Source organism: Lissotriton helveticus, chromosome 1_1 (assembly GCF_964261635.1).
Source record: "Lissotriton helveticus chromosome 1_1, aLisHel1.1, whole genome shotgun sequence".
Lineage (NCBI taxonomy): Eukaryota > Metazoa > Chordata > Amphibia > Caudata > Salamandridae > Lissotriton > Lissotriton helveticus.
The window spans coordinates 1,281,731,411-1,281,748,863 of record NC_136057.1 but is presented as its reverse complement, the minus strand read 5'-3'; the positions used below and the strand labels follow the sequence as shown (position 1 = coordinate 1,281,748,863).

Genomic DNA, 17,453 nt, shown 5'->3' with positions numbered 1-17,453 from the left:
AAAGTATATCCCTTTAAAAAAAGATCCGTCTGCCTCTATCTTCGTGCAGGGCGGGGAGAGGACGCAGCCTCCAAACCAATGAGCGTCACCCCTGTGGAACATTTTGAGAGCGGTTTCACAATTGTTCTTTAGTTGAAACAATGTGATCATACCAACGAGCGCAGATCGGGGCGGATAGAGTGCACAACATACCACAGAGAGGTGTCCCTTGGCAGAGCGCGTATCAATTTCCTAAAAATAACCATCACACTGACTGAAGGGACGTTTCAGTATCCCCAGGTACAGACGTCTATCAGTACCCCGGGGGTACTTTCCAGAGTGAACCTACGCATGCTACGGGGGCTGGAGCCTAAGCACCACGGCCATTGGCTCTTGTACCAGGAACCTCCCCCGCCCCTAGCCAGGGAGCCCTGCAAATAGTTCCTCCTGTTGCCTCTGCGAACCTCCTGTGCTTCGTTCTGTGATCCCCTCGTGTTCCTGACCCTTTGACACAGTATCTCAAAGAGGTGAGTGCTTAACTCTGCCTGCGGGGCACCTGCAAATCTCTGCTGCGCACATTCGGCCCTATACATTTCATTCCCACTGTGCTCAGGGCCGGACTAAGAGGCACTCAAAGCAACCCTGGTACGTTTTGTCAGGCAGCCCCCGTATGGGGCATAGTGAGATCATCGAGCGAGCCTGACTACAAAAAGGGGCTCTGTGGGGGAGCTCTGCCGCAAGAGAATTTAAGCAAAAATGGTGCATTCTACAACACATTTTTCATTATATATTCAGTTTTATTAGCTTTTAAAGCATAGTAAATGATGACAGGGGCTGCTCTTACCCTAAGGTGGAGGAGCGATGCCCAGCTGCTTTTCAGCACTGCACAAATGGAAAAATACAATAACACAATGTTCTTATTTTATTTTTCCTTGCTGAGGCAGTTTGGCAGATCTGCTCGGAAAGCATGGGGAGGAGTGGTTGGAGCATCTCCTAAGCGCGCATGGCGGTTTGGCCGGCTGTCTTAGGCCGGCCACACAACCATGTGCACTGGGTGGCGAACATGCCCGGGCTCCCTGTCCCTGTCTGAGCGCAAACCACAGCACTTTGACCAATCACAACTCTGTAGTCATGGTAACAGCAGCGTCTTGATTGGCTTAGGGGAGTCTGGGTGCTTTTTGCTTCTGCTTTACACATAAGGAGAGGACGGAGGAGAGGCGGCGACAGGTAAGTGATCTTTTCTTTTTAACCCCCCTACTACTGCCGCTGAATGATGACCTTACAGTGCACTAGTATTCAACAATCTTTGTTGGGGCTCTTCAATGCTTCCATTATTATCACCCTCATCTCTCCATAGCCCCTCTCTCACATGTGTTCATTTCTTTTATAGTGCTGCTCATACCAGTGTAGAATGTTGGAGCACTTTACATCATACACAAATACAGAGACAATGAATCATGCTTGTGTAAATCAGCATGTAGAAAATGTTACATAAGACAAACAGGACTACAAGGTGTAGGACTCATGTCATTCATACTGGTAGGCATTTTTTAAGAGTGCTTGATCTGGAGAAGCACAAACCCAGAGGGTAAGGTTGGCTTTACTAACAAGAATTTATTTTTGGCCCAAACAAAGCCTTTTTAAAGCAATATTAGGATAATAAAAGAGTGGGGGGAAACATAACCTTCTAACCTGTACAGTGTAGTTTGTATGCAGCTCTTTGATGACACTTTATAGCGCACTATCCTAAATTATGATTATAACTTTTAAACTGCACCGTAACAAAAGGGTGTCTGTGACAAAAGCCGTAACCCACTAAGCTATGAACATAAAATGCTGTTCCCTGATCTGCATATTACAAGTCCTTTGCAGCTACATTAATCGACAGAGGTATCTTGACACTTTTATTGTTGCCTGAAAACTACTGGATCAAAATGTGCTTTCACAACTGCTGCACTACTACAATAAACGGTTCCCAGTAATAAAACCGCCTCCCCCACCCTTCCAGCCTCCTGGGGAAATGACCCATGCCCGATACGACCAGTCCGGTCTTGCGTCTGTTCCGAGTCTGTTAGTATTGGGTTGCTTGCTGCCATTAGCAAAATGATATTGAACATGCCTGAATTATATATTTAAAAAAAAAAAGAAACACCCAGGGCTTGGAACAGTGTCTTGACGGATGGATATGGAGCTGGATGGTGTCCAATATCCACAACATTGGTAGAGCTCTCAAGTTTGCTATGTTCATATTGATACTCCCATTATAAATGGAGTTTAAGAAATTTGAGAGATCTGCACTGGAGTCATCAGAGACTGGTGAACATGCGAGGCTCCTCAAGGGCTGCAGTTCAGCCAATGGACACCCCTTACTGGCATCCCTACACCATAAACATGGAGCTTATCCTCCAATCAATAAGGGTTTTATAAAGTATGACTAATCACCTGTTAGGCTGTCAGTGCGCTGGGGAGGGGGTAATTCTGAAGTTCAGTCGAAGAGCCAGGTCTCGAGGTCCTTCCTGGATTGAGGCAGTGAGGGTGATTGCCTGAGATGCAGAGGGAGGGAGTTCCAGGTCTTCAGTGAATTAGGAGAAGGATCTTCCTCCAGTCAAGGTCTTGCGGATCCTTGGGACAGTGCAAGTGTCCGTTGGGTGGAGAGGAGATATCTGATGGGTGTGTAGAAGGAGAAATAAACCAAATGGGGGACAAGGGCTTTATTTACCAGGTCCTGCATGCATGCCCTAAACAATGTCTATGCACAAGAGGGTATGCAGATCCTATTTGGGGTTAGAGGGGGGTACGGGGCTATGGCAGGGCGGGAAAAGGAGGGGAAGTCTGGCAGTCAGTGAGAGAAGGAACAGAACTGTGGGAAGGGGGAGTACTCCAATAGGAGCAAGGGCCCTCATACACCCCAAGGGGTGTCTTGCTTCATCATAGGGTAGCTCCTCGTCCGGCCGGTGCTGCAATGCCCGACGGGCCCTGTGGGGGTCTCTTCGCTGCAAATCTTTAATGATGTTAAACCGTACAGGCCCTGTTGTGATGAAGAGGTGGGGCACAGAAGCAAAGTGAGTAGAGTGGTGTGGTGATGTTAAAATTAGCCACAGGTGTCCAACATGTCAGTCTTTTATTTAGTTGGGCACAGGTGCTAAGGTTAAAAGTAGACTGCAAGAGTCACTGCTGGCAGGAAGATTAAACCTGCTACAGCTCGAATGTGCAATGGGGGGTGGGGGTGGGAAGGGTGGTTAAAAGGTCAAAATGTTTCACACATGATTTGTCCTAATAGATGAGTGGCATTTCTTCAGGACGGGGGGGGGTACCTAATCTACTCTATAATACAATACAAGGAGGCAGTTAGGGAATTCCTAGGTGTACTGTCCCTTGTGAAGCCGGATTCCTATGTAACCCGTGTGTGAAAGATAAATGTCAAGTGGGGCGAAGATCGTCCTTCTCACGGACCTGGAAGGGAGGGAAAATTGGGGGGAAAAAACAATAGTTAAGGCAGCTAGGTAACACAAGACAAAAGTACCTGAAACCGGTTACAGTGAGCTGCCAGATGTATGTCTTACATGAGTGATTTTAGTGTAGTATGTCATCTTAACCGCACTAAATCAAGGCCCACACCACTCGGTGAACCTTATTGTCCATGGGTGGGAAGTAGTGGCGAAAACAGCAGCAGGCTTATATCAAAGGCAATGGGTAAAGTATTTAAGTTGTGCATGCATAGTAGAAAGAGTCACAGAAAATGCAATAAAACTCAACAACCAATTGTAAAATAAAGAGAAACATTTTATGAGTAAAGAAAATAAAAACAATACAAATCCAATAAAGGAAACCGGAGGTATGAAATTTTAAAGATTTAAGAAGAGATAGTGCTTAAAAGCACAAGGCTCCAATGATAGGCTATGGAGGCAGTAGATCAGGACCCAAGTGCAATTGCAGCCACCTCTGTGGAAGCAAAGGACGGACACCTGCAACTGATTGATCCAGCTGGAGCTCTTGAGTTTTGGAGATTTCTTGGGGGAACATATTTAAGTCCCAATGTAGAATGGAACTTTGTAGTTTTTTTCTGAGGTGCTGGGAGCATTGAATGAAACGAAGCTGAAATTCAATTTCATGCTGTGGAACGCCTGGTCAGGTACTTTTGTGGGAGAGTCCTGGTGAGGCTATGGAGGTCTTGTGGAAAAGTTTTCAACATTTTCCAAACTTTCTTCTGGTACCCAGAAAGCAACTGTATCAAACTTCAAAGCCCCCATGGCTTGCAGGGGATGTTACTTAGAGACTCTTGAGGTGTAACACAGCGACCAACAGTAAAGTTTAGTACAGGTCAAGCTGCTGCATGTCAGACGGGCATTGCTAGGAAAAGGCCTCTCACACCTGACACTCCATTCCAATTTGAAGCAGGCCCAATACCTACAATAAAGCAAGAGACAGAAGTCTACTAAAACAAAGTAGGGACCCTCGGTGACTAGATAGGAGATACACAATACTTTTTACGTGGTCCAGTTTGATCCCCTTCAAGAGCTCAGAAGTTTTTCATGTGCCTCGGACACGCCAGTAAAGCAGAATGTGACACTGTTGTCCATCAAGATGCCCCCACACGGAATATCCTCCTGAGCTCCGTTGAGTCATTCCTGCCCGTTCAGGTCAACCTGTCAATCAAACTGACCTGTTGTGACCTATTGTCTTGGGAGGAAGTTCAGACCTTATTCAGGCAAAGTACAAGCTGGCCTGCTGTCTGAGGCTAATGATGATTACCCTCCTTAAGGCTCTGGCAGGGAGAGAGTAACTTTAAAAAAATGTGCTTTTGTTTTATATTTAAAAAAATTCTGACTTCATCATTGAATTAGATTTTTAATAACAATTAAAAATAGTTTTAAAATTATTTTTCAAGCTGGTCCCGTTCCTGTGGTAGCAGTGTAGCAATTTTAATCTGCGCTCTGGTTTTCTACATAGGACAGTTAGACCTACCCCAATGAAAATAGGTTTTGGGACCATGTCATTGTAGGGACATTTAAACATTAATTTTCTATATGTCACTTTTAAATACCATGCACCCTGCCTTGTGGGCTTGCAGGTCTACATAAAGATGACTTACTAAAATGTAAAAGAGATATTCTTACCTGTCAAAAGGTTTATTTCAACAAGTTTTACACTACAGCAGTGAGGCTTAACTGGGTATGTCTGGAGCCGTGTTTTCAATAACACTGCAGTGGATGGCACAATAGATGCCGCAGTCCACATGTGTCATTTAACTTTCTATGCCATGGGTGTATTTCTGCATTGTATACTATGGTCTTATAGGAAAGTTAATGTGCCAATTAGGTTTTAAGCCAATTTTCACTATTTTAGGTGTCGGTGCACATACACTGGATAGCAGTGTCCCAGTGTTAGGGTTCAAGATTACTAGCAGGTGAGTCCCAAACAAATGAAAACTGGGGTGACCACCTAAAAATGGGTCACTTTGCCATATTTCTGTTTTAACATTTTCACTCCGCTTTTCCTTTCCTCTGTGGTTATTGCCTGCAAATCTGGGTGCAAAAAACACTTCTGATAAAGGTTTCTAAGTATTTGCTCTTGCTTAGCAATGCCCCACAACAAGGTCAGGCTAATTTCTGAGGTCATCTTTAAGCAGGGTCCATGAATTTAAAGGCTTTCCATTCCACCAATGTCAATTGTTTTCCAAAAAAGGTCTATATGGCTTTTCTTATTGTCATTATGAATACCTGTTCATCCAAGGACTCCACTTTTAGTTTCCAGCTGGGAGAGGGCAGTTCTTGTTCCACTCCATTTTAGGTCGATATTCAATGGATTGTGATTGGGCAATGTACTGGCCAAGTATTCAGTATGTTCTATGCTAATGTATACTTGCAGTGAGCATGCAATGGCATCCAGTCTGACATGGAGGTCTTGTATCACTGAGTAAAACAAATGATCCCTAGTGTGGGGGTTGGTTTGCTTTCCAAGCATCTTTTAGACCCCATTGTGTTGTTCACGCTCGGAGTGCATTTTGCTGTTGGGGAATCAGGCCGTATAGTATGTGATAAACCCATATGTATGTCTGTAGCACTGTTAAAGTTCCCTTTTACAATTAAACGATAGTGCATAACTTAAATAGTTTATTTGGAAACTGAATCCAGGACACCCACTTTGTCAATTTTCTGGGTATAAATATTGATCTGAAACAATTCCCTGCGAAACAGTCTTTTGCCTCACCCAATCTGACATGCCTATCTTCTTTATCTTTAATTTTGGTTGTCCCCTTAAAGGGAACCCCGTGGCTAATCCAAACATGTACCCTACTGGAAAAGTCAGAATAATTTGTAAAGGAGATCTGGCTTCTCCTGCTGAAATGTGCTGCTATATACATGTGGAGTTGCATGTTGTAGAGTCGAGTGCTGTGGCGTAAATCAGAGTGTGTCTTAGAGTGGTGAGGCGGAGAGTGGTGTGTTGCGGAGAGGCATGTCGTAGAGTGGAGTGGCATGGAGTGTCATCACGGAGTGACGGACATAGAGTGGAGTAGAGTGGCATACAGTAGAGAGGTATAGAGTAGAGTAAAGTGTTGTCGAGTGGATTGGGGTGTCGGAGTGCTGTGTCATAACCAAGTGTCTTAGATTGGAGGGGCGTAGAGTGGCATGTCTTTGAGTGGCGAAGAGTGTCGTGGAGTGGTGTGTCATAGATTGTCTTAGACTGGAGCGGTGTATAGTGAAGTGGCGTGTCGTAGAGCCTCTTAAAGTTTTCTTAGAGTGCAGTGGAATGTCGTACACTGGGGTGATGTGTAGTGGTGTTGCGTGGAGTGTCATAGAGTGGAGTGACGTAGAGTGCAGGGGTATAGAGTGGAGAAACGTATTGTGGAGTGTCATGTCGAAGAATGCAGTGGTGTGTCTTCGAGTGGAGGAGCGTATATTGAAGTGTCTTACAGTGGAGTGATGTAGAGTGGCCTGGGCACCCCCAAACTTTTTGCTGAATGGTACTGGTGGTAACTGACTCTGACTGACCCTGGGCTCTGCCTAACCAGGCACAGGGCCAGTGCAATGCTGAAAGAGACACATTTAGAAGACAGTGAAAACACCTACATACACTAGGGTATACTATGCTATAGTGTACCCCTGTGATTGCCATGACCTACCTCCCAGGGCTCTAGTCTATATTAGGGCAGGAGGATTGAAACTACCTATCAGCCCCTAGTATAAATGGGGCATGGCAGTTTAGAGGCCAGCAGCTCTTTTGCACTTGCATGTGTGCACTGCTGAAGCCTGAGGTCAGTTTAAAAAGTAGCCCTGGGAGGCAGGCCTGCTTTTAAAAAGTAAATTGCGCTCAAACTCTACTTTGGGGTTTGGGGCACGTAGGCACTTAAAAATGGATAATCTCCAAGGCTTTGGCATATTAGGAACCCCCAGGGCCTCCCCTAGGTGTCCCAGGGTGGGTGGTCAGGTAGTATAAGGTAGACCCTTATAAAAATGAGTTTAATATGCCCTGGATTAAGTGAAAATTCACATTTCACTCTCCCCCTGTTGTGCTAAAGGGCTGCCCAAATTCAATTTTGATGCTAGGAGCACTGTGGATGGAGGATCTGCAATATTTCTACAGATTCAGAACCCCCAAAGACTCCCTTAGTTGTTCCAAGGGGTGGGGGTCCTGTAGATATAAGAAAAGTACTTATGAAATATGTTTTTGTACATGTTTTGTGTGCATATTTAAATATATAAAAAATTGAAAATACACTTGAGCCCATTATGTTTATAAAATATAGCGTCTTAGTGTATTTTTTAAGTAATTTTTTAGGTCTCGGCAACGAGAACTATTGTCACCTAGTAAGCGCGCAAGGGAGTACAGAGCGGTGCACGAGCCGACCAGGGTCTGTGGACGCGCACACACAAAGGCAGGCAAACACCAGACACACACACACAGACAGACACACGCACGCACGCACACACACACACACACACACACACACCCTCCCTCTCTGCCCACTCCCTCTCTGCCGCCCCCCCCCCTCTACCCCCACTCACCGGGCTCTTTCCCTCTGCAGCGGGTCAGTCACGGCAGCAGGCAGACTCGGTGTCTTCTCCGGCGATCTTCAGCTGATGTGCACGCTCACGCTGCGTCTCCTGCGCGCCCACCACGCTGTTTCGCTCCCGTTGATCCTCAGCTTGTGATTACTACTCCTTCTAACCCGGATTCCAAATTACTATTTCTTGGTTCTCTAACTCCACTCTGTTGATTCGTAACAAACTGATATTCAGCACATTTCACAGTCTCGCTTTTGCTTCTCATAAATACAATAAGATTATTTTAAGCAATGTCTACCCTTCTTTTGGTTCTGTGCCTATTATGCTTCGGACTATAGAGTTTTGAGAAAGTGTGGTGGAAGATTCCATGATATCAGTGGTGTGCACAGTGCAGAGTAGTGAGTGCAGAGTAGTGAGTGCAGAGTAGTGAGTGCAGAGTAGTGAGTGCAGAGTAGTGAGTGCAGAGTAGTGAGTGCAGAGTAGTGAGTGCAGAGTAGTGAGTAGTGAGTGCAGAGTAGTGAGTGCAGAGTAGTGAGTAGTGAGTGCAGAGTAGTGAGTAGTGAGTGCAGAGTAGTGAGTGCAGAGTAGTGAGTGCAGAGTGCAGAGTAGTGAGTAGTGAGTGCAGAGTAGTGAGTGCAGAGTAGTGAGTAGTGAGTGCAGAGTAGTGAGTAGTGACTGCAGAGTAGTGAGTGCAGAGTGCAGAGTAGTGAGTAGTGAGTGCAGAGTAGTGAGTAGTGAGTGCAGATTAGTGAGTAGTGAGTGCAGAGTAGTGAATGCAGAGTTGTGAGTAGTGAGTGCAGAGTAGTGAGTGCAGAGTAGTGAGTGCAGAGTAGTGAGTGCAGAGTAGTGAGTGCAGAGTAGTGAGTAGTGAGTGCAGATTAGTGAGTAGTGAGTGCAGAGTAGTGAATGCAGAGTTGTGAGTAGTGAGTGCAGACTAGTGAGTGCAGAGTAGTGAGTGCAGAGTAGTGAGTGCAGAGTAGTGAGTGCAGAGTAGTGAGTGCAGAGTAGTGAGTGCAGAGAGTAGTGAGTGCAGAGAGTAGTGAGTGCAGAGAGTAGTGAGTGCAGAGAGTAGTGAGTGCACAGAGTAGTGAGTGCAGAGTAGTGAGTAGTGAGTAGTGAGTGCAGAGTAGTGAGTAGTGAGTGCAAAGTAGTGAGTAGTGAGTGCAGAGTAGTGAGTAGTGAGTAGTGAGTGCAGAGTAGTGAGTGCAGAGTAGTGAGTGCAGAGTAGTGAGTGCAGAGTAGTGAGTGCAGAGTAGTGAGTGCAGAGTAGTGAGTGCAGAGTAGTGAGTAGTGAGTGCAGAGTAGTGAGTGCAGAGTAGTGAGTGCAGAGTAGTGAGTGCAGAGTAGTGAGTGCAGAGTAGTGAGTGCAGAGTAGTGAGTGCAGAGTAGTGAGTGCAGAGTAGTGAGTAGTGAGTGCAGAGTAGTGAGTGCAGAGTAGTGAGTAGTGAGTGCAGAGTAGTGAGTGCAGAGTAGTGAGTAGTGAGTGCACAGTAGTGAGTAGTGAGTGCACAGAGTAGTGAGTGCACAGAGTAGTGAGTGCACAGAGTAGTGAGTGCACAGAGTAGTGAGTGCAGAGTAGTGAGTAGTGAGTGCAAAGTAGTGAGTAGTGAGTGCAGAGTAGTGAGTAGTGAGTGCAGAGTGCAGAGTAGTGAGTGCAGAGTAGTGAGTAGTGAGTGCAGAGTAGTGAGTAGTGAGTGCAGAGTAGTGAGTGCAGAGTAGTGAGTGCAGAGTAGTGAGTGCAGAGTAGTGAGTGCGCAGAGTAGTGAGTGCAGAGTAGTGAGTAGTGAGTGCAGAGTAGTGAGTAGTGAGTGCAGAGTAGTGAGTAGTGAGTGCAAAGTAGTGAGTAGTGAGTGCAGAGTAGTGAGTGCAGAGTGCAGAGTAGTGAGTGCAGAGTAGTGAGTGCAGAGTAGTGAGTGCAGAGTAGTGAGTGCAGAGTAGTGAGTGCAGAGTAGTGAGTGCGCAGAGTAGTGAGTGCAGAGTAGTGAGTAGTGAGTGCAGAGTAGTGAGTAGTGAGTGCAGAGTAGTGAGTAGTGAGTGCAGAGTAGTGAGTAGTGAGTGCAAAGTAGTGAGTAGTGAGTGCAGAGTAGTGAGTAGTGAGTGCAGAGTGCAGAGTAGTGAGTGCAGAGTAGTGAGTGCAGAGTAGTGAGTGCAGAGTAGTGAGTGCGCAGAGTAGTGAGTGCAGAGTAGTGAGTAGTGAGTGCAGAGTAGTGAGTAGTGAGTGCAGAGTGCAGAGTAGTGAGTGCAGAGTAGTGAGTGCAGAGTAGTGAGTGCAGAGTAGTGAGTGCAGAGTAGTGAGTGCAGAGTAGTGAGTGCAGAGAGTAGTGAGTGCAGAGAGTAGTGAGTGCAGAGAGTAGTGAGTGCAGAGAGTAGTGAGTGCAGAGAGTAGTGAGTGCAGAGAGTAGTGAGTGCACAGAGTAGTGAGTGCAGAGTAGTGAGTAGTGAGTAGTGAGTGCAGAGTAGTGAGTAGTGAGTGCAAAGTAGTGAGTAGTGAGTGCAGAGTAGTGAGTGCAGAGTAGTGAGTGCAGAGTAGTGAGTGCAGAGTAGTGAGTGCAGAGTAGTGAGTGCAGAGTAGTGAGTAGTGAGTGCAGAGTAGTGAGTAGTGAGTGCAGAGTAGTGAGTGCAGAGTAGTGAGTGCAGAGTAGTGAGTGCAGAGTAGTGAGTGCAGAGTAGTGAGTGCAGAGTAGTGAGTGCAGAGTAGTGAGTGCAGAGTAGTGAGTGCAGAGTAGTGAGTGCAGAGTAGTGAGTAGTGAGTGCAGAGTAGTGAGTGCAGAGTAGTGAGTAGTGAGTGCACAGAGTAGTGAGTGCACAGAGTAGTGAGTGCACAGAGTAGTGAGTGCACAGAGTAGTGAGTGCACAGAGTAGTGAGTGCAGAGTAGTGAGTAGTGAGTGCAAAGTAGTGAGTAGTGAGTGCAGAGTAGTGAGTAGTGAGTGCAGAGTGCAGAGTAGTGAGTGCAGTGTAGTGAGTAGTGAGTGCAGAGTAGTGAGTAGTGAGTGCAGAGTAGTGAGTGCAGAGTAGTGAGTGCAGAGTAGTGAGTGCAGAGTAGTGAGTGCGCAGAGTAGTGAGTGCAGAGTAGTGAGTAGTGAGTGCAGAGTAGTGAGTAGTGAGTGCAGAGTAGTGAGTAGTGAGTGCAGAGTAGTGAGTAGTGAGTGCAAAGTAGTGAGTAGTGAGTGCAGAGTAGTGAGTAGTGAGTGCAGAGTGCAGAGTAGTGAGTGCAGAGTAGTGAGTGCAGAGTAGTGAGTGCAGAGTAGTGAGTGCAGAGTAGTGAGTGCAGAGTAGTGAGTGCAGAGTAGTGAGTGCGCAGAGTAGTGAGTGCAGAGTAGTGAGTAGTGAGTGCAGAGTAGTGAGTAGTGAGTGCAGAGTAGTGAGTAGTGAGTGCAGAGTAGTGAGTAGTGAGTGCAAAGTAGTGAGTAGTGAGTGCAGAGTAGTGAGTAGTGAGTGCAGAGTGCAGAGTAGTGAGTGCAGAGTAGTGAGTGCAGAGTAGTGAGTGCAGAGTAGTGAGTGCGCAGAGTAGTGAGTGCAGAGTAGTGAGTAGTGAGTGCAGAGTAGTGAGTAGTGAGTGCAGAGTAGTGAGTGCAGAGTAGTGAGTAGTGAGTGCAGAGTAGTGAGTAGTGAGTGCAGAGTAGTGAGTGCAGAGTGCAGAGTAGTGAGTGCAGAGTAGTGAGTGCAGAGTAGTGAGTGCAGAGTAGTGAGTGCAGAGTAGTGAGTGCAGAGTAGTGAGTGCAGAGTAGTGAGTGCAGAGTGCAGAGTAGTGAGTGCAGAGTAGTGAGTGCAGAGTAGTGAGTGCAGAGTAGTGAGTGCAGAGTAGTGAGTGCAGAGTAGTGAGTGCAGAGTAGTGAGTGCAGGTATGTGCAGTGCAGTGCAGGTATGTGCAGTGCAGTGCAGGTATGTGCAGTGCAGTGCAGGTATGTGCAGTGCAGTGCAGGTATGTGCAGTGCAGGTATGTGCAGTGCAGTGCAGGTGAGTGCAGGTGAGTGCAGTGCAGTGCAGTGGAGTGCAGGCGAGTGCAGTGCAGGTGAGTGCAGTGCAGGTGAGTGCAGTGGAGTGCAGGTGAGTGCAGTGCAGGTGAGTGCAGTGCAGGTGAGTGCAGTGCAGTGCAGGTGAGTGCAGTGAAGGTGAGTGCAGTGCAGGTGAGTGCAGTGCAGGCGAGTGCAGTGCGTGCAGTGCAGGCGAGTGCAGTGCAGGCGAGTGCAGTGCAGGCGAGTGCAGTGCAGGTGAGTGCAGTGCAGTGCAGGTGAGTGCAGTGCAGGTGAGTGCAGTGCAGGTGAGTGCAGTGCAGGTGAGTGCAGTGCAGTGCAGGTGAGTGCAGTGCAGTGCAGGTGAGTGCAGTGCAGTGCAGGTGAGTGCAGTGCAGTGCAGGTGAGTGCAGTGCAGTGCAGGTGAGTGCAGTGCAGTGCAGGTGAGTGCAGTGCAGTGCAGGTGAGTGCAGTGCAGTGCAGGTGAGTGCAGTGCAGGTGAGTGCAGTGCAGGTGAGTGCAGTGCAGTGCAGGTGAGTGCAGTGCAGTGCAGGTGAGTGCAGTGCAGGTGAGTGCAGTGCAGGTGAGTGCAGTGCAGGTGAGTGCAGTGCAGGTGAGTGCAGTGCAGTGCAGGTGAGTGCAGTGCAGTGCAGGTGAGTGCAGTGCAGGTGAGTGCAGTGCAGTGCAGGTGAGTGCAGTGCAGGTGAGTGCAGTGCAGGTGAGTGCAGTGCAGGTGAGTGCAGTGCAGTGCAGTGGAGTGCAGGCGAGTGCAGTGCAGGTGAGTGCAGTGCAGTGCAGTGGAGTGCATGCCAGTGCAGTTGAGTGCATGCCAGTGCATTGGAGTGCAGGTGAGTGCAGTGCAGGTGAGTGCAGTGTAGGTGAGTGCAGTGTAGGTGAGTGCAGTGCAGGTGAGTGCAGTGCAGTGCAGGTGAGTGCAGTGCAGTGCAGGTGAGTGCAGTGCAGTGCAGTGCAGGCGAGTGCAGTGCAGGCGAGTGCAGTGCAGGTGAGTGCAGGTGAGTGCAGGTGAGTGCAGGTGAGTGCAGGTGAGTGCAGGTGAGTGCAGTGCAGGTGAGTGCAGTGCAGTGCAGGTGAGTGCAGTGCAGGTGAGTGCAGTGCAGGTGAGTGCAGTGCAGGTGAGTGCAGTGCAGTGCAGATGAGTGCAGTGCAGTGCAGGTGAGTGCAGTGCAGGTGAGTGCAGTGCAGGTGAGTGCAGTGCAGGTGTGTGCAGTGCAGGTGTGTGCAGTGCAGTGCAGGTGAGTGCAGTGCAGGTGAGTGCAGTGCAGTGCAGGTGAGTGTAGTGCAGGTGAGTACAGTGCAGGTGAGTGCAGTGCAGGTGAGTGCAGTGCAGTGCAGTGCAGGTGAGTGCAGTGCAGGTGAGTGCAGTGCAGGTGAGTGCAGTGCAGGTGAGTGCAGTGCAGTGCAGGTGAGTGCAGTGCAGGTGAGTGCAGTGCAGGTGAGTGCAGTGCAGGTGAGTGCAGTGCAGTGGAGTGCAGGCGAGTGCAGTGCAGGTGAGTGCAGTGCAGTGCAATGGAGTGCATGCCAGTGCATTGGAGTGCAGGTGAGTGCAGTGCAGGTGAGTGCAGTGTAGGTGAGTGCAGTGCAGGTGAGTGCAGTGAAGTGCAGGTCAGTGCAGTGCAGGTGAGTGCAGTGCAGTGGAGTGCAGGTGAGTGCAGTGGAGTGCAGGTGAGTGCAGTGCAGGTGAGTGCAGTGCAGTGCAGGTGAGTGCAGTGCAGTGCAGGTGAGTGCAGTGCAGGGGAGTGCAGTGCAGGTGTGTGCAGTGCAGGTGTGTGCAGTGCAGGTGTGTGCAGTGCAGGTGTGTGCAGTGCAGGTGAGTGCAGTGCAGGTGAGTGCAGTGCAGTGCAGTGCAGGTGAGTGTAGTGTAGTGCAGGTGAGTACAGTGCAGTGCAGGTGAGTGCAGTGCAGGTGAGTGCAGTGCAGTGCAGTGGAGTGCAGTGCAGTGCAGTGCAGGCGAGTGCAGTGCAGTGCAGGTGAGTGCAGTGCAGGTGAGTGCAGTGCAGGTGAGTGCAGTGCAAGTCAGTGCAGTGCAGGTGAGTGCAGGTGAGTGCAGTGCAGTGCAGGTGAGTGCAGTGCAGTGCAGGTGAGTGCAGTGCAGGTGAGTGCAGTGCAGGTGAGTGCAGTGCAGGTGAGTGCAGTGCAGGTGAGTGCAGTGCAGGTGAGTGCAGTGCAGTGCAGGTGAGTGCAGTGCAGGTGAGTGCAGTGCAGGTGAGTGCAGTGCAGGTGAGTGCAGTGCAGGTGAGTGCAGTGCAGGTGAGTGCAGTGCAGGTGAGTGCAGTGCAGTGCAGGTGAGTGCAGTGCAGGTGAGTGCAGTGCAGGTGAGTGCAGTGCAGTGCAGGTGAGTGCAGTGCAGTGCAGTGCAGGTGAGTGTAGTGCAGGTGAGTGTAGTGCAGGTGAGTGCAGTGCAGTGCAGTGCAGTTGAGTGCAGTGCAGTGCAGGTGAGTGCAGTTGAGTGCAGTGCAGGTGAGTGCAGTGCAGTGCTGGTGAGTGCAGTTGAGTGCAGTGCAGGTGAGTGCAGTTGAGTGCAGAGTGGTGTGTATTGACAATGTAAATGACAATGCCATTTATTTATGATTTAAAGAAAAAAAAATGTCATGAGCAATGCCAATAGCTCTACCTTTAATGATGCCGAGACCATTGCATTGTAAATGCTTGTTTTAATTTTTGTTGGAACTGTGGTAGTACTGCGGTACTCTGTATTTATTTTTTCTTTTCAAAATTTAGAAAGTTTTTCCCTACCTATTACCACTTTGATAAAGTAGTAATAGATAAGGGAAAAATACCAACCCTAATACTTACCTAGATTGCAAGGCATAACGCAGAACACCAGCAAAGTCGACCTTAAAACAACATTACTGCCTTTAGCTTTTATAAAGGCAGTCATTAGCGAATCACCTAATGACTTGTCATAGCTATGTACCGCGGTACTACTGCGACAACAGATATCACTAATTTAAAAAACCTTATAAGTTTACCTGCTCAAAAGTCTATGGAAAATGCATTAGATTTTACAGCTTTTTGGGACCCCTCTTTTTAGGTCTTGCCTACGCAGCGCGCATGTGCTGCATAGGAGGAGACCTTTAGGAATCTATTCACTTTTTGGGCAAAAAACATGCACGCTTTGCATTGCTTTCACTGGCAACGCGTACACGTTTGGCGATTCCCTTGCAGGAGCGAGCTTTGAAACCATCTGTTTGTAATTAACTTGCAAACAGGTGGTGCCCCTGCTCGCTCCCGCAAGGGAAAAGCTTTGTAGGCTCTCGGCCGTACTCCCCCCTCAACTGCATTCCTCGCATCCCACGGCGTTTTGCCTGCAGGAGCAAGCAGTGCCTCCTTGTTTTTCATGTGTTTATGATTTTTATAAAATTACTATAATTTAATGTTGCCATTATACCTACATATCAACGTTTACTTCCTCTAAGTGCTATAATTAACACGTTTCACATTAAACAATTTTCCGACCTCGGAGAGATGAAGGGCTGAGTTAGACTTGTAGGGATTTAAAACAGTGATCCGGCTGATGTGCAGGGTTACAGCGCTATATGTCTGTGTGCCAAGGCTACATCTTGATGTACCTACTGTCTTCCAATATTCTTGTGAGTGATCCTTGGTGTATGTGCTGTTGGTGACCGCACCCTGGTGTGTCTGCTCCTCGGTGGGCCCGGCCCAGACACCCTTACAGCCATGCCCCCGAAAGGGGCGCACAGGAGCAGATGGACACCGGACTACTTTGCAGGCCCATCAGGGGAATACGTAGGAAAAGGGGGCAGAGTTAGTGGCACGTGAAGAAAGGTATTATATGGGCCAGCAGATACTTGGATTGTTGCAAGTTGGCTCCCAGTCAGACGCCATGGACGCAAAGCTGCATCAGGCCATTGAGGCGGTGTAATGGCTTCAGTATGATATCAGGTATGATTGAATCTGGATGCAGTTTTAGTCCAGGGGCTGTTTTCTCCTTTTCATTATTTTGAAGGTGGGCTCCAGCATGGGTACTGTTAGCGGAGGTCATCAGTCTGAAGACCCAGTACTTTACCTTTATAATCTGTGTGCTGGTTGCTTATAATTCAGTAGCGTTTTCACAATAGTTGCCACACTACATTGCCTTCAAAGTATTTTTTACATGTCCTGCTAATGGCTTTTTCCAGAACCCTGCTATTTCCAGGGCGACCATGTAAGCGAGTAAGCACATGCAGGGCTTTAAGTGGGCCGGGACCCTGCGCATCTTAGAGCCTTAGTAATTAAAAACAGGCATTGAAATGGGTCTCTGTCTGGCCCTACATTCTTGCCTTTAACAGTGATCTATTAACAATTAATGTAAAAATGGTAAAGTATCCTGCCTAGGTGATTTAGTTTCCTTTATATTGCACGTTTTACTTAATCTTGCATCAAAACACCGGTCGGGTGGCAAATTATTGAGATCACAAAAATGTAGTTTGCCAGTTAAGCCATCCTTTATATAGGCCACGCCCAGTTTTTGCTTCCTGTTTAAAGCCCAAGCTTAGGTTTGCACACTATCTATATGCAGTTTGGCCCAGAGGTGGCATCGGGGAAGTTGTATCATGTGTTCAAATGGACGCAGACCTAGTCCAACCCTAGCAGTTTCAGTCACAATGGGATGCGACTGAGCACTCGAGGGAGTTACTCTTAGTAACGCAGGTGAACTTTTTGGGAAATATGAACAAGTCACACACAGGTGTACAGGAATCAGTCTCACTGACGCCACATAACGGAGTTTTCTCACAAAAGGTTGTAGCAGGGCTTTAAGTGGTCTGTGTCTTGCCGGTGCTCAGCACCAGCAGTTCTAAAAAGCAAACGCCGAGACGGGTCCCTATTGGGCTCTCCAGTTTTGCCCTCACCCTCGGTGAACAGACAAAATCTTAACTCTACGGCAGTACCACTGCTCACTGCCTTTGAGGTAACTTCAGTGACTCGTTATAGTTCTATCACAGTCTCAGCCTTTCAAAATTGAAGCATTTTCAATATCCTATATACAATGATGCCATAGTTGTTGCTTATTTATCTTATGCAGCTAACAACCATTAGCAAAGCCAATAGTCCTAGCTTGTTGTCAGTGCTTAATTTGAGCCGGTGGTTTCCAGTACCGGAATCAGCACTTATTTGTCAACACCGGAGTTTGAGACAGTCTGCCACAAAGTGGCAGCTGTCTGGCTTATTTAGAGATGACCACAACAACAGTTAATTATTAATTCAATATACATTAAAAATGAAGATTACCTGCTGCCCAAGGCAATCTTATTGCTTTAGGGGCTTGCAATAGCCCGAACTGCCACACTTGTAGGAGTGAGATCGCAATGGCAGCATGGCAGGGGCAATGTGTGGTGCAAGCTGCAGTGGCCCCCTGACGGGAGTACTGGCACTTGGGTTTCTACAAATTAAGCACTGCTTGTTGTAGACTTAAGTTACTTGCTGTATTATATATCTGGATGCAACGATAGAAACAGCAAAATGCCCTTTTCATTATTTTTTATTTATTGCTTA

General features: G+C 47.9%; 1 protein-coding gene across 1 annotated transcript in view; it reads left to right on the top strand.

The window, feature by feature from the left end:
• The first annotated feature begins 368 nt into the window (after window positions 1-368).
• AASS (aminoadipate-semialdehyde synthase) overlaps window positions 369-17,453 on the top strand; it is a 579,454-nt gene continuing 562,369 nt past the window's right edge. Inside the window, exon 1 of the mRNA XM_078680774.1 lies at window positions 369-506. The gene's annotated coding sequence lies outside the window, so the exon portion shown is untranslated. The remainder of the gene's footprint in view (window positions 507-17,453) is intronic.